At 36.0% G+C, this 24,856-nt stretch overlaps 1 protein-coding gene across 5 annotated transcripts in view; it reads left to right on the top strand.

Annotated features, from left to right (window-relative positions):
- Positions 1–24,856, top strand: part of TENM3 (teneurin transmembrane protein 3) — a 1,287,844-nt gene that overhangs the window by 416,752 nt on the left and 846,236 nt on the right. For all 5 annotated transcript variants that reach the window (XM_046940097.1, XM_046940098.1, XM_046940100.1 and 2 more), the window contains exon 5: positions 24,266–24,306. The gene's annotated coding sequence lies outside the window, so the exon portion shown is untranslated. The remainder of the gene's footprint in view (positions 1–24,265; positions 24,307–24,856) is intronic.

The raw sequence follows: 24,856 nt of genomic DNA, 5'->3' as shown, positions 1-24,856 counted from the left end.
ATAAAATCTTTGCTAATTTGAGCATAGCTAATTACAGTTTTTCCTGTGCAGTAGGTCTGCACTCAGCAATTTTAGTAGGGAAGGGCTCTGCCCTTCTATTACTTCCTCTTGGAAGGGCATAAACCCCCTGAAACTTTAAAGGCTGGATTAGTTTAAATTGTTTACCAGACAACAGCCTGTGTTTCTGACCCAAATATGTCATGATAACAAATATATCACACAAAGATGTTGCAAATCACAATCATTAACTGTTGTGCAAGGCTCAAATAATTTATCCTTTTAACACTTTTAAGACATCTGTGAGTTAGTATGAAAAATAAACTAGCTGAAACTGCTGGTTGTCATACTGACAGATTGATCTTTTTATTGTCGTCATTTTAAGTTTTTTTTTTTTAACATTCACAGTGTTCTCAGATAGTATTTGTGTGTTGTTTTAAATTTAATTTTTTACTTTGTGTTTTCTCCCCTGTTCTTAATGGCTGTACTGCCTCCTTCAGAAATGACACAAGATTGCAGGCTTCCCGATGCTGAGAGCTCCCCCTCAGCCTCTCCTGAAAGCCCTCGGTGTGTTGCACCCCGATCAATGGAAAGTCATGGGGCCTTTCCACATTTCCCCTTTTCTTTTCCTTCTTTTTTTTTTTTTTTTTCTCTTTTCATTTTTGTTACAGGTTCTTACTACAAAAACCTCATTCTAAAGCTATCAGCAATGTTGTTTGTCCATATAGCTCACTCACAGCAGACTGTCAGTTCTGTCATATAAGCCAAGTAAATGCTATTGCAAGACTATGACTGAGACACTGTCTTTGAAGCTCAGAACATCCCAAGTTCACTTCTCAACTCCCCTCAGAACATTTGCAGATTCAGTTTTCAATCTAAACTTAAAACTTTAAGTAGGTGAAAGGTCAGAGCCCCTAGATGATGTCTGTTAGTCCACATGCTTGATAGTTCTCTAAATTCTTCATTAGGTTTTGCTGTTAATCTCAGAAAATCATGCACGATAAGTTGACTGAAAACTGTATTTTATGCCTAAATAATCACTTAAAAAGGAAAAACTTTGTATTCTTTCTACAGAGACATAATTATATTCCTTCTACTTGGAAGATTAGAAATGGTAATTCTATAAGTAGGTAGTCATTATTTTATCATTTAGTATTAGCTATAATAATGTTAGTCATGATGAACTAATGTGGTATTAATATGGATTTCATATGTACTCTCTTAGGGATATAATTGTATTTTACCATTTTACTCATATTCAGTCTTTCTAAAATGTTGCTGAATTAGCAGATCCACTTAGCCTTAATCACTACTCCCCTCATTTTGTATCAATGACAACTTGTGCTTCTGAAAACCTAACACTAACAAAACTGAGGTGGAAAGAAGAGCTTGCAAGCAGTTAAAAACAGAAGATAAAATAAGAGTTGATTTTTCTAACACTTTTTCAGGGGGGTTGGAATGAAAAGGTGAGTATTTTCCCCGAGACAGCTGCTAATGACAGTTCTAGTTAGCATGGGGCCATCTTGTGGGAATAAGTCAGGAAGATCTGGCTGAGGCAGTGTGCTGTTTAAGTAATATGAGAAACATACGTCTTGTTTCTTTATTTTACTGCAGGAAAACTTTCATTATTTTTTTTTTTCTATGGTTTCAATACTTTTCCAATTGGATTTCGTCCTTTAAAAAAAAAAAAATACGTATAATGGAATTTTGAAGTCTGAATGCACAGACACTCATCGTCCTCTTCATCATTCAGCTTTATCACTACCCTGTGATTAAGGCACTGTGCTTGTGCACGAGATCTTCCTTCAGTTTGTTGCATTCAAACAGCTTTCTGTGGCACAAGTTAAATTCATTCTGTTCCAATTTAGTGTACAGTGACAACAAATGCTGTCTTTTTTTTTTTTTTTTTTCCTCACAGTTTCATAATTTGCTATGAGATAAAGGTATACATTTTAGTAAATTCAAGCTATGTTGCCACGAGATCACTGAGAAATGTCCTGGATTCCTAGAGATGGCAGCACAGGGTTTGCAGGTTCTACGTTTATTTATTCAATTTGAATGAAGATTGCTGTTCATCATTTTTACACAACTTGAAAAGAGAAAACCCTGATGCATAATCTAGTAATCATTCAGGAAAAAAAAAAAAAAAAAAAAAAAAAGTTCCGTGTTTCAAATGGAGAAAGATAAATTTAGATGCGTTCTTTATATCTTGGGGAGTCAGTGGTTTTTGTTTGTTGCAGGCTTATATATCACAGTATCAGTCAGCTCCAGTCTCCACTGAGCTATAAGAAATCTTCCATTGGTAGGATTTGGCTCATACTTCTCTGAACCTATAACAAATTTACTGGGATGTGTCAAAGTGCTGAGATACTACGGATAGGAGAGCCTAACTCACAGCTCTGAACTTATTAGAACATTTTGTAATGTTGTCTTTATTTTTATTAAAATCTGAGGAAAATATGTCATTTTTATTAGGAAGCAAGTGTTACCAAAGTGAAAAAATAGGCATAGGATCGGAGGACAATATGCTGAAGTCATTGAACAGGAAAAACCTTAGTGTCAGCGAGAATTCACAGCCTGGTGACCAGTGATTCGTATGCAATGCTTTTGGTTCAGGGGGCAACGTAATATTTGGCTACATTGACAAGACAAAGAGATTTAGCCAGGCATGTTGAAAAATGTCACACAGTTTTACAGGTGGAAGTACTCCAGTAGATTGCCAAGGAATGTGGTAAAAACAACACCCAGAGTTCAGAAACCAGTGTTACTTGTCATTTTGAAGATTGTCATGGAAAGTATGGTATTAGTGCAGAAAACATAGTGCAAATTGCGTAGTTTGTGCTGGAAGCCACGTGTGACATTCATAAGATCATTTTGGGCTTTATGAACTAAGTTGTTTGTTTTTTGTTTTTTTTTTTTTGTTTGCCCCAGCTCTTTCATAAACATAATCAATTTCAAGTTCTGAATGTTTTGCAGTTCAGACTTCCAGAGATGCTTTGCAATATGAAAGTATACACGATGCAGTTTTTCTAAAGGCACTTTAGGACACATCTGATAAATGTTTAAGTAGGTACCGCAATAGCTGTCATTATGCATCTGGTACTAAATATCAAAGTGTGGGACGAAAAAGAAATCCAGATTTCTTTTTCTGTAAGGTGTGATTAGAACTTAAGAGCATGAAAAAAAAAACTCCAGGTGGAGTGAAGAGCTATCAAGAGCTAATGAGTGGGAAATGTTTAAACTTGGAGATTGCACCAGAGGTTCAAATAAATACATTATTTTTGACATGGATGGATCTTAGTTCTGTGTTTCCTGCTTTGTTTTGTTTTTTGCTGCACCCTTGTTGACCGGAGACATTCATAGTCAACACCCAAGGCTTCCTTGCAACTAAGCTTTCCAGTACCTGACAACAATATTTAAAATTACAGCATTTTTTGAAAGTTTTCTCGTTTGGAAACATAATGAGATACTGATGAGAGTCATTATGTTATATTCTTTCCAGATGTTATTAGGTTTTGTCCCACAGCAATACATTTACAGGAACTTATCTGAGTATAAATAGCAAACTAACGTTTACTGAAGAAACCTAGGTCAACATACCTGCAGGCTCTTGGAATTTCTGCATTAGCTTTGTAGTCAAAATACTCTTCAGAATCCCTTATGTAATTGTGAAAATCTTATAAATATGTTGAGACCAAATTGCATTGTGAATAAAATTTACACTCCCTCTGTATTTTAGGAATACAGCTGGCTTTGAAATAAAGTTATTTGTGTTCAAATACTATGAAAAGAAATATTCTATCTATATCATTTGGTTCTGGCTACACAAATTTTAGTGGTCTCTAGCAAACTCTTGCTACAGAATTATTGAAGATATATAATGATATTAATTTTTACTGTGAACTGTTGGCAGCGTCTGTTACTTTGATTCAAAATGTAATTGCTATTACTTATACAAGCCCATCTTTCTATTTTGTTTCTTTTCTTTTTTTTTCTTTTTTTTTCTTTTTATTTTTATTATTAAAAAGGATGAAAAAAAGCTAGCCTTGGAATTCAGCAATAATTACCATGTGATTTTATTCTAAAGGCTACCAATAAAAAGATTTTGAAGTAATAATCTTATCATTTAAACTACTTAAAAGAAGAAAGGATTGTAGGAGAGCTCATCATTAGCTGTAGAGATGAAAAATGTAGTTCATAATGTCAAATCCTACTGTGGCTGGACGTTAACTGAATATAGCACAGTACTATATGATACGCTAACTGGAGTGAGGCACTTAGATACTACATCCTATCAGCAAGCTGAGAAATTTGAACTGCCTGCTGCTAGAATAAATAACCCATTTGCTTCATGTAAGCACGAGTAAGTTAATGCTAGAATTTATGGTGCCATGTCAAACTGCTTTCCAGAGATTTGTACATCTTGAGTTTGTATTTTGTTGTTTCATTGTATTTATGTTTACCTTTTTCTTTTCTTTTAAACAGAAATTAGTCATAATAAAGACACAAAACTAATTAACCTCAGTCTTGGAACACAACTGCAAATATCTTGGAATATTTAATCATCTACATTCATCTACATTCAAATGAAGTTTTGATTTTAGACTTACTGTTACAAAAAAAAAAAAAAAAACACTCTATAAAAGAAACTATTGGCATATTTAATTAGCTGAGTTAGGATTTCATCAGTGCCTTTTCCACCCAGAGTATCAAGTGAAACAACACCTGGCTCTTTTCCCATAATCAATATAATCTCTTAAGAGTTCAGTTTCAAAATCAGCTGCAGAGAGTAACAATTAGTGGTTAGTAGTCTTGATAGATTTTATAAGAAGCAATTATGTCATTAACAAATTATAAAGTTATCAAGCTGTCTCATGGAGATAATATAGAAAAAAAAGATGATTGTATAGAAAGTGAGACTTGTCTAGGAAAAAAATAAGGTACATGTCTGTTATGGGAAGAATTGCGTTATTAATTGAAGTGATCTCTATGGAGTTCACCTTTAGAGCTGGGAGCCAGGTGCCATACCTAATAATGGATTTCAAAAGCAAGATACAGAGATCTTATTTTGTTACCTAAGTGATGAGTTAAGTACACTGTAAGAGTCCAAATTTCTCTCTTAAAACCCCTACATAGATGTTGCCTGACAGTTGCTATTTTTATTTACAAGCTGTTTGGACATACGGAACCAGGCACCTTCTGTGGAAAGCTGTAGGTGCTGAGCTGTGGGCTACTGAGCTGTGCTATACCAAACCATGTTTGGGCAGACTGGCCTTGGATGCCCAAAGGGTAACTAAGGAGCACAAGGTTTCTCAGGTATTTCCATTCCTGCTGGCACAGCTAATCTTGAAGGACGTGGGGGTGTTATTGTCTGATAGAGGGGGGCACATCTTGACTGAGGTCTTAGCAGGTTTTTCCTCTTCCATTTCCCGATTATCCGTAAATCTGTCCCCGACCATCTGAAAACCAGGATATGATGCCCTCAAAGGAGATAGAATCTGTGGATTTAAGGCTTCCAGTTATTTTCTCTTCCACTTTGAGTAATGCTCCAGCTGCTATCTAAAGGTCAGAACCTCCACTGAAAGTGCAATTGTTGTAAATGAGGATAATATGCCCCACTGAGTTCATTAAAAGGTGAGACTATGGGCATACAAGCATTTGAGAGCTTAGATTCCAAGGGAATATGTCTCCCTAAAATACTGACCAGCAGTGTTAGGAAGTAGGAACATCAAATAACCTGGCCCGGGTAGCACCCCCTACACTAGCTCTTGGTGGTTCTTCAAACGGCTCTTCCCCTCTCATCACCGTGTGCTTGCATGGTTTGCATCTGTAGCCAGGTATCTATCAGACCAAGCGTGCAAGAGTTAATGTGCCCCTAATTCTACTGTTGAATTTAGTTCCCAATATAATTATGGAAGTAGCTCTGAAAGTAATGCCTCCTATTTTATTATGTTGCCCCACATCATCAGAGGTGGACGTTGGTGTTATGGCAGTAGAGACTGAACCTTCCCATCAGTATTCCATTACATGTTGTTGCCGTGTGACAAATGGCAGTGGAGGAGCAGCCTGACACAATGGTATCTGATATGGATGTGCATATGAAGCAAAAGTGTGTAATTTAATTCCTCTATGCAGAAAAAAATGGCACCCATTGACATTCATTGATGCTTGCTGGACCTTTCTGGAGACCAAACAGTGGATGTGAGCACAGTGAAGTGGTGGGTGTTGTGGTTCAGCAGTGGTGACATCAACAGTGGGTCACCTCTGATGGTGTAGATTGTTATGAGCAGGCAATACAGGATTTTGTTCCTTGCTGGTGAAAATGCCCTGCTAATGGTAGTGTCTTTGTTGCAAAATTGTGTTTTGTAGTTGGGAATTTGCTCTATCAAATAGTGCTGTTATGCTCTTTGTGTCTGTTGTTGTTTCCATGGAAATAAATAGGAGGCATTACTTTCAGAGCTACATGCCTGAGGAGTCATGAGTGTTCAGTCTTTTATTTTTCTAACTAGCTTGGTCCAAAGTTTTCTGCCCTAATATTTGGCCAAATGGTTCATTATGCCACTCATTAATCAATAGACAAAGCCATATTTTGATCTGGAACAGCTTGCATTTTTTTTAGTAATAATAATAATAATAATAAAGATTTCTTCACCTGATAGGGTATTAACTGCAAAGTTATGTAAGACTGTGCAGCAAACTATCTCAGAACATTATAACTTAATGTAGCTGGAGAAAAGCTGTTAATTCTACTTATAATAAACAGTGGAGTCAAGACATGATATAATTTTACATACTAGAAGTTTGTTTCTAGACATCCACACACTAAAGTAGTTATGGGACTAATGTGGGTACTATTCATTTACTGCATACAGATTAAAATGATCAAAAAATTCAAAATGGTATATAATCTATAAAGCAAATCTCAGAGAGGAATAGAAGTATTTTAATACAAAGTTACAGAGGAAGTGCAATTTTGTTGACTTTTTTGAAATAATGTATTTGTTATCACTGATACGTTTGAGCAGAAAGGACTGAAACTACCTGTGTGTGTACCCTTTGCAGGTTCACACAGTTGAATGAGTACTGTGGGAACTTCATTCTCTACCACAAAGATCAATCCAATTGCAGATAAAATCATAGAATCATAGAATCTCAAGGTTGGAAAGGACCTATAAGATCATGTAGTCCAACCGTCCTCCCATTACCCTTGCTACCACAAAAACAAACAAACAAACAACAACAACAACAAAACTTCTGCTACATCATGGATGTATCATACTTCCTGTTATAGTCTAAGATATGTATGTTGTGTCAGCTTAAAAAGAAAATATGCTAGGATCTACAATTAGAATCATGGTAAGTAACATATTAGAAGTCCTCCCTAAACATCTTTTGAGCAAATGAAGGAAAGTTGTATCTTGAAGATTTCTGCAGGCTGTATCGAACTCTGGGTAAACTAATTTCAGAACTAATGCACTTGGTTGTTGTATCCTGTTATCAAAAGGATATCAGATATCAAATATCTGTTGCATTACCCCCAAATGCAACAGAACAATCCAGTATATAACCCTTTCTAGGGACTTGGCAGTACTTCTCATTCAGGTTCTGGGTGTTTCAAGCAGATTACTGAACTCGGAAGGTGTTAAGGCATCTATAGCACAGCAGGATGTTCTGCTACTAAATTTTATTGTTCCTGATTCTGAAAGCTGGTAGTGTGCTGCTCTGAAGTTAGTGGTGATGGGTGAAATGAGACAATCACAGTGTGTTCTTGAGTGTGCTTAGGAGTAGTGGAATTCTTTTCCAGCACCCAGGTTCTCCACAAACGAGTGATGTTTTGCAGTTTATTCTTATAGTCTATGGTTCTGATGCGTGACATTTTCATTTAGTAACTGCTTTATTTCTTAATTTATACTTAATGTAGCAGTACTACATACAAGAGTATATGAGTTTACTTCCTATTCTTTTTTTTTTTTTTTTTTAATTGTATTTAATTTCATTTTTTTTTCTTCCTTTTGGAAATTTTATTTTTACTTCTTATTTTAAAGCATAAATACTAATGAATATTTTCAAGTAATGCTTTGCATGTGTTCTCTAGTTATTGCAAATTATTCATTCAAGCCAAATATATGCTACAGCTAACATGCAGTAAAATAAGTATTTATATAATTGGAAAACTATTAAGTCTACTTAATCTTTATGAGTGACATCAATATGGACCCAATTAGCACAGTTTTCAGCCACTTCATAATTCAAAAGAATGTGATCATTAAGCTGGAAGCACATTTGACAGAAACTCCATAGTCATGAAGGTAAAAGCTTGCAAGATCACCCAGAAGGATGGAGAAGCTGTCATTCTTTCATCAGTGCTGTTGAATACTAATGTCAAGGTCAGAAGAGTGTAATTTTAGGCTGCCAAAATATTGTTGGATTTGATCTGCCAGCAGATGTTTAAGAGGGAAGTAGCAAAGGAAAAATATATATACACTTTTGATATGAGAGATACAAAGTTTCAAATGCCACTGGAAATGTTCTGAATCATTTACTGCTTTGATTGGCACTTTAGTATGCATTTTTTAAATTCTAATATTTGCTTTAAACATCATCCTCATTGTCTTACATCAGAAATTCTAACTGTATACATATGTTACAAATTCTCAGTGCTATTTTAAATTTTGATATGTGTTCAATTAGTCACAATTACAGCAAAGTCTGGATGCTGAAACATCTGAATACTAAATTTAGACATATAAAATTGGCATGAATAATAAAATAGTGTGTTTGTCTTTGCCACACTTTTCATTTTCATGATGCAGTTATGCTAAGGGAGGATTCTTACTTCTGTGTTCAAGTAAGAACCTAATAATAAAGTAGAAACAAGATGGAGCTGAGATGTTCTTAGAGCTCTTTCTGGGACTTAAATGGATGAGATACAATGGCTCCAACTTTCAGCAAGGCAAATTCCAAGCAAATACTCAGAAAAATAATTTTGTAGTGGGGAAGGTTGAGTATTGCAGTTGGCTGACCAGGCAAGCTGTTGAGCTTTCATCTATGGAGGTATTTAGAACCTGGTTGTGTGGTTGTTCATAGAGTGGACCAGCTGACTTCCAGACTCCATCTCCAACCTAAAATATTCCAAGATTCTGTCATTTCCCTTCTGATACAATAGTTGTTCAAATAATTTATATAAAATTTGAAAGGATTTAGACTATCATTTTGAAAATACCAAGATGGTCTTATGCTTGCTAGCTTACAAAAAGATATTTAGGAACCTCGGAGTCATACATTTCTTTCACATCACCCTGTAGGAGGTTTAGCTTTAATTCCTAAACTTGCACTACCTCCTTGCTCTTACCTACCTTTCCTGTTAATCAACAGCTTCGCTTGCTTCTCTATCCAAACAGAGAAGTTCCCAAATAAATGAATCTCTAACTTGATACTGTTGTAGCAGTTTAAATCTTCACATAATTGTAACATAAATTTGGTTACTCAACTTTCTTTTGAAACAGAGAAGTTCTAGAAAAACAAAATGATGCAGCCGTGTATTTTCATATTGAGTGGGAAGTTTTAGAGTTCAGTTTGGGGTTTATATTTAAGTGCTTTTTGGCTTTGATTGATTTTACATTACATGAATATGTCAATGAGCAGTGGCAAACAATACCTCAGTAGGATTGCTTTTCAGTTCCAGATACATCTTTGAAAGATGTCGAAAATGACATGTTTGCAGTAAAATATACATGGCCGGGTGAACTTTTCTGGTCTTATCTTGCGCCTCAGTAATTCTTAAGCAGAAATCCAAGCCTTTGTTCTGATAAACTAGACATCTTTCTAAAATACATTTATTAAAATGAAATATTCAAAGATTCCGAAGAGCAAGTATACATAGAGAAAATATATTCTTTTCCTCCTGTGCATGGTTAACTTTCATTCATATTAATGGGGTTATGAACATGCTTCAAGCAGAGAAGGCTATCATTTTTAAAACCTGTCTATTGAATATTTGGTTTGGTTAAATGTATGTTGTCTGTTTACTACAGTAGGGAAAAATAGTTGCTGGAAGGTAATGCTTATTTTGAGTTTAAATCTTTTATGAATATAATTGTCTCTGAAATCACTAGTGAGTGTTTTGAGAGCCTTGAGAATATTTGAAAATAGATAACTGTATGGCATTTTCATAATTAATATCTCTTTAGTTGGCACAATTCCACTATCTGAGGTTTTTGTTTGTCTCTTTCTATGAGTCAGGCAGGTTCTTTTCTCCAAAAAGAACAAGAAAGATTTATATAAATTCAAAAGAAGTGTGCTGATCCCTGGGACATTCAAGACATTATTGACACTTAATTAAGAATATTTTTATATAAAGGGGCGCTTTTAAGAAAGAGCTAGTCAACTGTGAATAAGGGTTGAAAAGAGGCTGATTCAAGATTTAAATCGTAAATGGGAATTGCATATGTGTAGTATGAAATGGTCACCGAAGATAGAGGTTTTTTGTTTGTTGGTTTGTATCTTTTTTTTTTCATTGGATTGTCATATTCATAATGATGGCTATCTATTTTAAAACAGTTTTCAAAAGAGTTTGTATTCTTAGAAAGCTGTTTTGCTAAAACGTCCTTATGACTGGTGCCCATCATTTCTTTGAAAGCAAATCTGCTGCAATTTTATTAAGCACTGAGTCATTTGCTGTGGTGCTGAACAGCAGAGGGCATGTTTGGATATTATTAGTTGTTCGCCTGCTTAATTGAGATGAAATTCACCAAATCTTCGAGGTTTACATTTAGCTAGAAGACATCTGGGATCAGATTCCAGTCTTAACATTATTCCTTAAAGACGTGCCTTTTAGGATATGATTGTTTAAATATTAATGGTATTCTGAATACTGGGGAGGCATCAAGGTAATCATCAGTGACTAACTTTCTCTCAGAAAGACACATTCTCCTCTGATTGTTGGGGTTATCTAGAAGCATGCCATTGTAGCAGCCAGTGCATGGGTGATACTGCTTGCAAGTGCAATTACATGTTTAAATGATTTGAGAGAGAGAAAATCTATGACTCAGAGGACTTTGTTTTGTTGAAAATGTAGTGGAATTGCTGTATCCATATCCATTCAATTCACAGTATCTTAATAGGATTTTATAATTACTTTAAATTCCTTATTTTCTGCAGCAGAGCTTTTTAGTACAAAGAAACAACTTCATTCTAGCCTGGCCCCACGCAGGGGCCGTCTTTCATTCAAGGTTCCTAGCTATCAGAAATGGTGATAGGCCAGACTACGGATCTTCTTATGAAGATGAATATGAAAGTATCTCTCATTCATATGAATTCAGTGTTTTCATACTTGAAGGGATTATTAATTAATTTCCCTCAAAATAGTGCAAAATAATTAAGATGTATACAATATTTGCCATGTGAATTCTGAAAGGTTCCAGAAGTTTCCATGCAATTTTGGCAGTCTGTAAATGAATCCGCTTCACACAACTCTTGCTAGCAACCTGCTCATACATTTTAATACTTAAAAACATTCTCTCGGACTCCATGGTGCATGTCTGAAATCCATGGCATACATGCAATTCTTTTTGTGTATCTAGGCAGGGATACATGTGCACATATTTCAGCGTTTTTATAAATGCATCGAGTTGTAGCTATTCACATAAATTTTAATTTATTCTGCTCACCATTCTATTCCCATTGGAAATATATACAAATTCTGTTGTCATTCTGTTCTTAGAGCTTAACTGGTATAGAAGTTTTTGATCATTTCAGTTCGTTTTCAGTGGTTCGATCTCTCTGTTACCTTCTTGATAACATGAGGTGGTTGGACATGTGGATGATACACACATAACCTTTTGGCACAGAAGACCTGACTGTAGCTGTTGGTATACGGAGCAAAATCCTGATCAATCTCTGACACTTACTACAGACTTCCCACTGCTTAGAAATGTGTATTGTAATAGCATTTGTATGTTTTCTGTTCCCTTAAGATTTCAATATGCTGCTTCACAGGAGCAAAGAAAATTAGAAATAACATCACGGACACTGTAATAGAAATAAATAAAGTAGCATAAAGTAGCAATTTGTAAACTCTTCTGAACAGATCTTTATATATGAATGCAGGAGTCTATTGATATGTATAATCTGAGTATGTATTAAGTAGGGATAATATTTATATATTGTATGTATAAACACAGTTGTTTCATTTTATATGTAACAGTTAAACTATAAGAACGCAAACTCTTTTTCTCTTACCAATAACTAGACCACAGGAGACACCACTTAGTACAATATTTGAAGAGAAAACAAATCTCTTTAAATTGAAGACAGTTTTTTTTTTTCCACTTGTGTATTGGGGGAGTAGGGGTGTTGTATTGATTTGTTTGTTTGCTTTTTTATGTAGATTTGACTTGAAAGGCTAAAAATCATTGATTTTTTTTTATTTTTTTATTTTTTTTAAATAATCATCTGCTGAATTTAGATGGGACAGTGGTTGGTAAAAAATGACTAGATTGCCAGTGATTTTCCCCTTCTAGTTTGGCAGACAGGTAATACAGTTTCCTGGGACATGTGAGCATATGGAAAATGAGCAGCAGGTACACAACCATCTAACCCATTTAGAAGAATAGAAATTAACAGGGGGGAAAGAGATCAAAGACAGAAAAGGATAGGAAAAATGCAAACATATTCTAGTATCAGTACAAATTAAACTATAGCAACCCTGTGTAAGGTTTCCCCATCCCATTTACCATCTGTTCAGACTTTTCACTGAGGTACTAAGTTGATTTTAAGCAAAAAAGAGAAAGATCTTATTCATTAACCAGTTATTTTCGATTTTATTAATATATTTTTCTTATTAATAAGCTATGTCTGAAATCCTGATAGAACTGACTTGGAAGTTCTAGTAGAAATTTAAGTCGATAAAATATTTTTTTCTTTGAAATATAAAGCAAGGGCCTAAGGAACACCTAATAATTTTGTCCAGCTATGTTCCTCATCTGAAATTTGTGATTGACTTTGGAAGAGAAATTTCATTTTCATTTTGCAAATGAAGAGCTGACATAACACTACACGCAGCACATTTTTTGTGTATTTCTGCCCTGTAATTTCCCATAATTTTTCTTTTGTAAATGACATGTTTAAAATTAGTGAAAAAATAGTGAAAAAATGAGATATGCTGATGTCCAATAGGTACATGAAGCATTTAAGGAAATAGCGTTGATTTCTCTATCTTGATAATGTGATTTCCAGGCACTAGTATTTTGAAAAATCAATCCCATCTCCAGTGCAAAAATGGGATGTTTGTACCACCTTTCCTTCTCTTCCTCCTTTCTTAAACTCCCCTAGAACATCACGCCTCAAAAATCTGCTTAATGGTGATGATGTCTAATCTAAATATCCAGAATTACATCGTGTGCAGTATTACCTCACTCTGTTATCAAACTGTATAGATAAAATCCATATGAAGACAAATGCTCCCTAAATTGTACCATAATATTTCTATACTTGTCTGTAGTACACTCTAAGACTCGTTTACAAATAAGAAGTAAATAAAACCCTATCCATTATCTGGAATCCTTACTCTAATTCTTTTTGTCCTGCCGAATATTCTTGTTGCTAGTGGTTATGGCTCCTGCTGAGGACCCAGCTGCATGGTATACACATAAACTAATGTGAAACTGGTACAGTTAGTGTATCACACAAATGTGATTTAAAAACACAATAACGTGAATTTATAAGTTAATCTTTGCTATAGTGCTGTCAGCAGAGAGTATGGTACCAACTTTTGTCTGTTAGACAAAGTATGCATAGCAAACAGGGCACGATTTTGTACATTTGTAGGACACAAATTGTAGCCTGTAGTTCCAAAACTCTGCATTCCTTTTCTCAATGAAGTATTTACTTGCAGGGACTGCTGTCTCTCACCTTTACTGAAAATGAGCCAACGGGGTAATTCTGTAATAGAGCAAGTTGAAATAATCTACTGTTAAATCTTTATTTTCAGCATTTAGTTGTCACTTTTCATCACTTATAGAAATTCTTTCTGTGCTAATTTGGCGTTACCATTTCTATGGTATTTTGTGAGGCTATTTTATACTCTCTTTCTGTACCAATTGAAAAAAAAAATGCTAAGGGATTTGTAGAGGGTTCTCTGAGCCATTTCTTTGTTTTGATCCTTACGAGCTCTTCCATTTCTGACTGTCATCATTTGTTCATTTGGTTGATTTTTAATCTTCTGGAGTATCTTTGAGACCCGAATAAGGACATTGATGCAGAATTATGAGGAAAATATTATCAAAGATTTTGGACATAAAATGTACATGCATAAAATGTATGTTTATAGTCATCTCTAGGAAAGTTATCAAGACATTAAATTGTACTTTTTTAGCAGATTAAAAGAAATGCTAAAAAGCAAATGCATTCACCTTCACTATTAGATGAGCACAGCCTGTGGGCAATTGCTTAATTATTCACAGGAGAGTCTCATTCATTCCTCACTTCGCTGTTGGGGCACTCCCTAACTCTCATCAAATCCCATTCGTGCCTTCTAAGGAAGGGGGGAGGTTCCTTTTTCTGATACGGGCCTTATTATTTTCATCTCTGCTTGATCATTTTGTATTCTTAATAGACTATTAGAATGCATTCTGTGGAGGCCATACTGACAGAGCCATAAATTACACGTAATACTTGTTTTATTTATTGAGCAGTGCTTCACAGAGTGCCTTGTACTACTGTACTTTACTATGCACCAACATCCAGGGTGCTAGAGAGTAAGATACTGCTTGCAATCAACAAAGCATGAACTCATTTAGTACTTAGTTGTTGAGACCTTTCTTTGTTTAAATAAATTTGTAGTGACTGTGACTGGAGACAGACCCTGGAGGTGCCAGCTGCTGGCATAGTGTTATCCAATGAAAACATGCACATCTCCTAATAGCTCTTACTTGCAATTGTTTCCAGAAACACAGAGATGTTCTTTTAGATGGCACAATGTGCATTCACACACAGTTTGTGTGTGTCTTGCTAGATGTGCTAACCATAAACGTAGCCTTACAGTTAATATAGTAAATTTTGTTGAAAATAACTAAATGTTTATATCCCATACGTACTTTTGAGGTAAATTCACAGAAGTAGTTCCGGCCTATTTTGTTCAATGAAAAAGCTATTAAATTAATCGGCTCATGTGGCAATGGGAAGACAAATCTCACCTGAAACTGCATCTCTCTTTTGCTGCAGGTACTTTAATCGCAGAACTTCCAGGCATTTTCTCTGTTCATGTAATTTCACTTTGTATACAATATATAAATATTCATTACTGATGTAATTAGAGCTTGGGTTCCTTGTGCAAATGCTTCAACAAAGAGGGAATAGAAAGATTTTTACTTTCTCTGTCTCAATATTAATATTTATTAAAAGTAGTTAAAAGTTGCAAGAGAGATATGAAGATATTTATCAACAGTCTCCCTGTAGCATGGCAGTACAGTTAAGAGAGTTTCTGGGAGAACAGGGGTTAAATAATTTTCAGGTAGAACAGACATTTCAAGTTGAGATTTTCATAGAGTAGATGATTGCTTGAAAAACTGTGTTAGTCGGCAGAAAGAGTGAGGACCAGATTAGAATTGTAGAATCCTTAGAGGTGGAAGGTATCTTTAAAGGTCAGCTAGTCCAAATCCCCTGCAATGAACACAGACATGCACAGCTCGATCAGGTTGCCCAGTTCTTGATCCAGCCTCAGTTTGAGAGTGTCCATGGACAGGACATCCACCACATCTGTGGGCAGTCTGTTCCAGTGCCTGACCACTCTCACTGTAAATTACTTTTTTCTTATATCCAACCTAAATTTACCTTCTTTAAGCTTGAAGTCATTTCCCTTTGTTCTTTTACAAATGACCCTGCTGAAGAGTTAGTTCCCCTCTTTCCTTTAGCTCCCATTTAGATACTAAAAGGCTGCTATCAGGTCTCCCCATATCCTCTTCTCCAGGCTGCACAGCCCCAACACTTTCCGCCTCTACTCGCAGGGATCCATCCCTTGGATCATTTTTGTGACCCTTCTCTGGGTCTGTGTCTCTCAAGAGGTCTATGGCTGTCAGATTATTGGTATCTTTTTCTCCTTGTTTCTATGAATGGGAGCTATGTGAAGTTTTCCATGTCAATTAAAATAACGAGGAAAAATATGTTTGTTTATAGTTTGCCGATAAAATACGTGGAAAATTGTTTGCACCATTCTCTAGTCTAGTTTCATTTTTTTCCAGTAAATATTGGCTTCCTCTGTTGTTTGCAGGGAAACAGCACAGCGAGAAACACAGAATTATTAAGCAGGAAAACTTAAGGTAACAGGTAACAGAAGGCATTAGGTATACAGATACAGCATGGGGAATTAGTGTCACAGCCTGCTAAAGGAGACTGATGGAGGGTGTCCTCTCAAGAGCAGTGATCACTGCCAGACTATTTTCGCAACAGAGTATCTCATCCCACAGCATCATTTAATATAGTTTAGACCAGTTATATTGGTGGCAAACTGCACAAAACTGTTTCTTTTCTTTTAAGCTTTTTAGGCCAAGGTGAGATCAGGGTAATGGGAGAGGTTTACTGTAGTTTGGACCCTTATTATTTTTCTTTTGAGACATAGAATCAGGTGTGGTCCTTAGAAAATGCTGAAAACACAAGTATACTCTTGATCAAAATGCAATAGGATGAGGAAACTCAAAGGAGAAGAAAGAATATAGAACAAAAAAGTTTTTCTACATGTGATGCTATGTATTATACCATCTTCTTTTATATATGCACAGTAACTGGAAAGCTGACTTCTGATAGCTCCTGGGTTAAATGCCTGGAGTAAAAGCTGCAGCAAAAGTCACAAACCTGGCAAAATCTCTCTCTTTGATATAAAGACCCATTTTCCCTAAGAAATAATAAATAAATAAATAAATAAAAACTATGAGTAATTACTGAGGAGCGTTGAAAAGCACAGTTAAAGTCCTAGGGGAGAAAAAAAAAAATCAGTAAAGATGATTAATGGTTATCAGCCATAAAATAAGTGTTTTTAAGCCCTGTCAGCTTTGCTTTTCTAATGAGGACTTAACTGCTCCTAAAGTAAAGCTTCATCCCAGTTGTGTTTTGTATTTTATGTAATCAATGCTTCTTACAGACACGGTTACCATCATCATAACCTTTCAGTTCTTGTGTTTTGGCATCTCCCAGGTTTTCTATGCAAGCTTGAGTCTAAAGGGAAATAAATTTAACTGAAATGTCCACGTGCAATTTAATGTGTGATGTAGAGCCATAGAACTTCTCTCAGACTTGCTTATTGTTGCAGAGAGAGCCTTTGTAATTACCAGGGGATTATGGCAGAATATGAAAGACCTTGAAAGTGGCTTTCTTGCAGATCAGGCGTGTGTTCTACACAAACTCTGAAACAATCAGCTAGAGTAGTGAAGCAGAAGTATATTAAAATTTGAAGAGTTCACTGAGAAGGTCCTGATAGACGCTCCTAATTAAAGAAATAAAAACCAACTTTAAAGAATGTAAAAGATTCTCTTGTCAGTAAGGAAAAGGGGCCTTATGAGGACTGGAAATAAGATGATAACACAAATACAGTGGATTCATTCTTGTTTTTCTCTACGACAGAAATAATGAAAATTGGGCTTAATGGTACATAAATAAAAATAATTAAATGGAAACTAGTTGTAGTGGTACATTACCTGAATTAATATACAAGATTAAAAGACCAATAACCCAGAAACAATTTAGTTACTTTTCTGTTCTTACGTAAATTAGTGAACAATTTTGAACAAGAACATGGTGCAGTTTAGCACCAAAACACTTATATTAACTTTGACTTAATTATTTTTTCCCTAATTATTTTTTAGTTATTAAGGATCATTTCATGGATTTCTGTAAATCTGCTGCACTTTTTTTTTTTTTTTTTTTTTTTTTAATACTGAGCCATATAGTTTTACTTTGTCCCTTTCCCTTTTAGAGCTCGAAACTGACAAAAGCAGTACCGTATTTTGTAGCATTACGTGATGGAAATAGGTCTGCATTGGTCATGTAGATGAGGTTAAATGAATGTTGCTACTCCTGATAATTTCACATGTTCAGTCCTGACATAGAGGATTCAGCAATAGCCTTTCTCCTTTATGCTGAAAGCTGCATGGGCCCTTGAGATTTCTATTAATGAATTATTTTCAGTGTAGTTAATTAAAAAAAAAATCGAGGTAAATTATCATTCTGTGTTGAACAAGTAAGAAAATCACACAGCAGTTTTGGAAATACTACATCTCTGTATTAAATGACCAACAATTCTGAACTGAAAGATCTGTGTATTTATTATATATTTCTAAATAACTTTTTTTTTTTCCATCTATACATTAATTTGTAACTCACTTTAAGAGGTGATAAAGGCCATTGGGCCATGTTTTTCTTTTTTGAAAATTTTGTTATATAATTGCAAGGCAAAATTCTACAAATCTGCCAAGTTATTCTTCATCTGAAAACACCTCTACTGTGTGTCTATCAGTACTCAGTTACCAATCACCAGTAAAATCTAACATTAAAAAGTTCCAATAATACTGATACTTTATAGAGTCTTAGAGTCCTGTGAATCACAGAATCATAGAATTGCTATGCTTGTTGGTCATGAGGAAGAACTTTTCCCTACTATCTGTTTTTCTCGCAATATCCCATGAACATCGTTGAGATAAAAGCAGTGTATATTTTGTGAACAATTCATCAGTGTATTTGTTTTCTACTTCGGGTCTTTTTGTCACATCAAAGCAGAACTGTATTAAGAAGTCAGTCAACTGACTTTTTATTGTGTCAACTATTCTTATTGGAGTCTGTTGAAAATTAGTGATTACTGACAAAAACTTCCTATGCCCTGCCCAAATGGAGGAATTTTAATTGAAAAGCTCATGGAGTTTCTAAAGTGGATATGATGTTTTGTGTTCAGAGTGGGTGGGCTGGAATGGAACACTGGAAACACTAGAAATTAGACCTCCCCCTAGAAGCACAACTTTTCCTAGGGGACATGTTCATTGGGAATAGGCTACAAAATTTCCCCTTTTTATTATGAGGCAAAGTGGAAAAGATTGTGTTATTTGGGAAAAGGAAAGGAAAGGAAAGGAAAGGAAAGGAAAGGAAAGGAAAGGAAAGGAAAGGAAAGGAAAGGAAAGGAAAGGAAAGGAAAGGAAAGGAAAGGAAAGGAACGGAAAGGGAAGGAACGGAAAGGGAAGGAACGGAAAGGGAAGGAACGGGAAGGGAAGGAAAGGAAAGGAAAGGAAAGGAAAGGAAAGGAAAGGAAAGGAAAGGAAAGGAAAGGAAAGGAAAGGAAAGGAAAGGAAAGGAAAGGAAAGGAAAGGAAAGGAAAGGAAAGGAAAGGAAAGGAAAGGAAAGGGGGAGGAAAGGAAAGGGGGAGGAAAGGAAAGGGGGAGGAAAGGAAAGGGGGAGGAAAGGAAAGGGGGAGGAAAGGAAAGGAAAGGGGGAGGAAAGGAAAGGAAAGGGGGAGGAAAGGAAAGGGGGAGGAAAGGAGAGAGGAGGGGAAGGGAAGGGAAGGGAAAATGTAGTGGCATTATGAATGCAGCAGCCTATTCTTACTGCTTGTTGAGAAAGAAGTAGTGACTTCTATGTGTGCTATATGCGCACATGGACACTGGCCTGAGATTGAATGCTTTTGAATATGTAATGTTTATAATAATCAAATTAATTTATTGAAGTAATTATATTAAGCTGAAAATGTTTCTTTAACCAAACCCACCTTATATTTCTAGCTTAACGTCTCAGCTTTACTAGCCTTTTGCTGTTGAAACCCACTTTTTGTTTGAAAGATTTACATCCCGTTAACTTGTCATTGATATCCCTAGAGCTTCTGAATGCTGTCAGAAAAACATGAAGATTTTAGGAGTGAAATAGTGACAGTGAAAGGAAAACAAGATTTAAATACCATAAGTGAATTATGCCTTGTTCAAATTTAAACAACAACATTCTGTATCTAATCTTCAGGAAAGTAAATGAATTCTTGAGTCTGAGCTGATGGCTAGTAGTCACGATTTCAGATATACTTTTCTGTTGCTCTGTATAATGATTTATTTCCTCATAAAACAGGCTCAGCTGAGCTTGCAGGCAGTATATAATAAACAAAATATAAAATACTGCACTCAAATAGGAGGTTTACAACCGTGATATCATAGAAATTCAAAGCTTATATTGCCAGATGAACTATACTGGCTCAAAAAACCCCAAACCCGTGAACATTCCTTTCTCATATGCTAAAAAGTATGACATATATATCCTGCACAAGCTGAAACATTAACTTAATACAGCTTTCACTGTAATATCTCCCTCTTACTCCACTAGTTCTGAGAATGCCATTTGTAACACAGACCTTAAATGGCAGTCCATCCTTGGTCCACGGGGGTTATTAGTGTTTATTACACACATATATTAACAGAAAGCTCAAACTCAAGAGTGGAAAAAAAAAAAAAAAAAAAAAAAAAAAAAGAAAAGTGGGAAGGAAAGGTCTTTGTGCATGCAAAAATCTGTAATCCAATCTTGAATTTCGAGCCTAATCTGAATGTGAGGGAAAATGTGTTTTTACATCAAATATCTGCATATATTTTTAGTGAATAAAGGGATTGCTAAAATTTAAAAAACATTGCCTGTCCAATTTTTTTTTTTTTTTTTTTTCAAAATGCAGACTGAATTTGGAATGTCTTTCGTTTTCCTTCTTGGAAAGAAAAAGTTTCACAAAACTGTGGGGAGAAGACAACAACTGCTCGTCTTTTCCATCTTCCCCTCTCATGTACTTACCCCTCCTTCCACAAGGTTGGAGAACTCACCATATGTTCCTAATGCAGTAACTCCTATATATAGGAGGCTAGGTTTCAACTTCTTTCCCCTGACTGAGCTTTAAACCCTCATTTTCCACTTTCCAGGGGAATCACACAGCCAGTGGATGTTCTGCAGTGGTATGCTCTCACCTGAGCTGTTTGAACTGCTGCTTTGACCCCGCTGTGTGCCTCCCCAGTGAATGCTTTAACCGCCAGACCAAAGAGTCATTCTCGCTCTTTGACTCAGTATTTAAATAATCCATGCAGAACAGCTTTTCCATGGGGATCAGGAAAAGCCAATTACAGATTTCTCACTGGTTTAAGACCTCTTCTGGGAAAGTGAAAATGTGGGTTCAAGAACACCCGGACAAAGAGGGACTTGAACCCGATTGTCCCGCATTGTATATCAGATGAGGCCCTGACCACGGAGCTATTGAATAAATGAAGAGAGGGGGGATTCCCTTTACTTCCATGAATGATTTACAAAGAGTGTGTAAACCTAATCTTTCATTTCCAGTTCTTTGGTTCTGTGTTTAAATGGCTTCTGCAGAGTTTTCTGTATCTGTGGCAGGAGTGATACTCTGTACTGCTGGTTGGACAAAAATACTGTTTTTTAAAACCACTGAAAAATAGTTCTTCTCTACATTTATTTAATCTCTGTATATTCCCAGAATATTTCTTAGTCCATCCATAATGAAATTGAAGTATGTTTTTATTTGGCAGTAAATTCAAAATGTTGGTTAATTTGGGGGAGGTGAAGTTAGGAAAGGAAGAATGATTTTGCAGTAACTGATTTGTTAAAGCATGTAACTGAAAAGCTATTCTCACACAAAGTTCTGCTGCACGTGCCTCCATTTTGCCTAACATTTCTTAATTCAAGGCCCTGTACTGAACTAATGTGCTTTCATTAAGAGCGTTTAGTAAAAGTTGCTAGCCACACGAGTGTGCTAATTTAAACTCAGACACAAAGATCAATACAAACAGGGGGAAAAAAGCAGTGTCTATTTATTAAATCTGAGACATCTTTCTTTACAGTTTACATTGACACAGAATGTGAGAAAAAGACAAAACAATGATGGGGGGTGGGTGGGAAAAGAACCAGCAGAATCTTTTAGGCACAGCTCATCTATTGACCGTTTGCAAGAAAATCCTTCAGTAGCAGTCTGCAGAAACAGAAATAGTTAAATGTTGCAAATGTGTCCAAAGTCACACAAAGTCTACTCATACCAGTTATGAAAGTCAGCCTTCCTGAAGCTTAATTCAGTGAATGATTACCCTTCCTCTAGAGGTGTGGTGAAGGAATAAGAATGGCTGTGTGCCATCCAGTAACTAGACAGTGGTGTTGTTTTCTTTTCTTTTTTTTTTTTTTTTTTCCTATTTCTGATGCTCTTTTATTAAATGCTAACAGGGAACATTATTCTCATGACTTCTTCTCATGCATGTCACTTCTCTCAAAATAATGCAAAAAAACATACTTTCTGAAAGACCTTCTAACCAGAAATTTGAAGGAAACCGACATTCTTTCTGGAGAAGTCATTTATCCTTGCCAGTTGTTGATTAGTCGGTTGGGTTGTTTTTTTTTGTTGTTTGTTTGTTTGTTTTGTTTTGTTTTGCTTTCAAAAAGATGTACGGTACATTGGATTCTTATGGTTCACTTTTCAAGTAGAATGAAAAACCACAGATTCACCAAGGTTGGAAAAGTCCTCCAAGATCATCCAGTCCAACTGTCCACCTGCCACCAATATTTCCTCACTAAACCTCACAGTACAAAATCTAAATATATCTTGAACATCTTCAGAGATGGTGACTCCACCAGCTCCCTGGGCAGCCCATTTCAGCATCTGACCACTCTTCTGAAGAAGTTTTTCCTAATATCCAACCTGAATTTTCCCTGGTGCAGCTTGAGGCCACTCCCTCTCATCCTATTTCTAGTTACCTGGTAGAAGAGGCAAACCTCTACCTCGCCACAGCCTCATTTCAGGGAGTCATAGAGAGTAATAAAGCCTCCACTGAGCCTCCTCTTCTGCAGACTAAACAATCCCAGTTTCCTCAACCGCTTCTCATAAGACTTGTGCTGCAGAGCCCTCACTAGTTTCATTGCCCTTCTCTGCTCAAGCTTCGGGTCCTCAATGTCTTCCTCATAGTGTGGGGAAACTGAACACAGTACTCGAGGTGCAGCCTCACCAGAGTTGAGTACAAGGGAAAGATCACCTCCTGCTCCAGCTGGATACACTGTTTCAGGTAGAAGCCAGGATGCCATTGGTCTTCCTGGCCACCTGGGCACACTGCTGGTTCAGGTTCAGCCAAGATTGTTGTCAGTAAAACATACTGAATTCTATTTTTAACTAAAAACCTGTCACGCTCTCCGATTTTGGACCTTCCTTATTCTGTAGAGCTAAAACCATTTTCACGTCTGGATAGATTAGGATATTTCAACAAATGTTTTATTTTCAAAATTGAAAATATTTTCTAAACTGCACTGGTGAAAAGAGTTATAAAATGCAAATGATCCTTCCTTCCTTCCTCCCTTCCTCCCTTCCTCCCTTCCTTCCTCCCTTCCTTTCCTCCTTTCTAACTAGATCATTCCAATGTTTGTTCTTCATAGAATGTATATGCTGCTGTAAAAATAATAGATCTTTCTCTTGTTCATTTATGCTCTTTTTTTTGTTGTTGTTTCTCCAAAAAAAAAAAAAAAAAATGGGGCAAAATCTACAATTGCCTGAAGCACAGCTATCTCTAGCAGGACTTAATCTTTCTATTAAGTATTCCCTGCCTGAGTGTCACACTGAGGCCACTTAAGTCACTTCAGCATCAGTCAGAGATGTTTAGAAACACTTCTTCTGAGTACTTTAATGGTTCATCAAGACCTAACCCTTTGAACATTGCTTTAAGGCATTTTGGCTCTGCTCTGAGTCACTGAAGCAAAATTGGAGCATCTGGATGCAGTGTCAAAATAGCCCACGCAGCTTCAGTGCAGCACCCAAGTGAATAATCTCAACACGGAATACAAACACTGCATTAGTGATTGCCAGAAGGCTACAGTTCATCTTCCTCTGAAATACAACGCAAAAAAAAGTGCAAGAGAAGTTGAAGGATGATAGGCTTTTTTTCTTTGTATTTTCTGTTATGTGAACAAAGAGTCAATCTATGTTTTGATGGTTCATTAAATGTTCGGCAGCATGGCTCTGCCAGTCCACCAATATCCTCTTTCCCAGACAAAGGAATAAACAACTTTTACAGTTAATGCCATGTAAGATATTTGAATGCAAAATAATGTATACAGTTGCTGATGTTAGCCATGAATTGAAGTAATGTAAGAAAAAAAGTATGATGATATTTTATTAGTCTGTTAGTAATGTAACATCTAATTATACTCTGTTGAGCTGTATATAAAACTTCATTATTTCTATGAGCTTTGTGAAATCATATCTCTTTCACTTTGTTTTTCCTCACAGATGGCAACAAAATTGCATTTCGTTGATTGAAGCTTTTTAAGGTAAATCTTTTTATTCCTTCTGTTGAAATAGACTTCACATATTATTTTCTTTAAATTGCTAAGATGTTATTTCTTTGCTGTTGCTTCTTATGGACAAAACTGGGTTCTGATCCTACTTCGTTGAAAACTGCTGCACAATTAATACTCAGTAAGAGCCCGTGAGACATGTGGTGTGTGGCTGCAGATACAGTCCCCAGGAAAGATTTCTTCTGCCGTAGGCAAGAATACCTTATGTGAGGCTTAGGCCAACAGGTCAAGAAATGTAAATGCAGAAACATGCTAAACATACCACCTGGCATAAGGCTTTGCCTGGAAATGCTGTACTCCAATGGATGATCTGTATAGTTCACACCAGAATGAATACTGGAGAATAGAACTGGGTCACAACAACACGTATAGTCTGTTTCCTCGCTACTTATTTTCTGAATAACCATGTAGGACTTTATGTGTAAATACAATGCCTTAAACTAAATCCAAGCAAAACCATCAGATTGATATAAAGCTTTGTTATTTTTATATTTTTCAGATAATACAGATGTCTTTTGTGTGT

This window comes from Gallus gallus, chromosome 4, assembly GCF_016699485.2.
Source record: "Gallus gallus isolate bGalGal1 chromosome 4, bGalGal1.mat.broiler.GRCg7b, whole genome shotgun sequence".
NCBI classification, from domain to species: domain Eukaryota; kingdom Metazoa; phylum Chordata; class Aves; order Galliformes; family Phasianidae; genus Gallus; species Gallus gallus.
The sequence above is the reverse complement of the archived record's forward strand: the minus strand, read 5'-3'. Positions and strand labels throughout refer to the sequence as shown.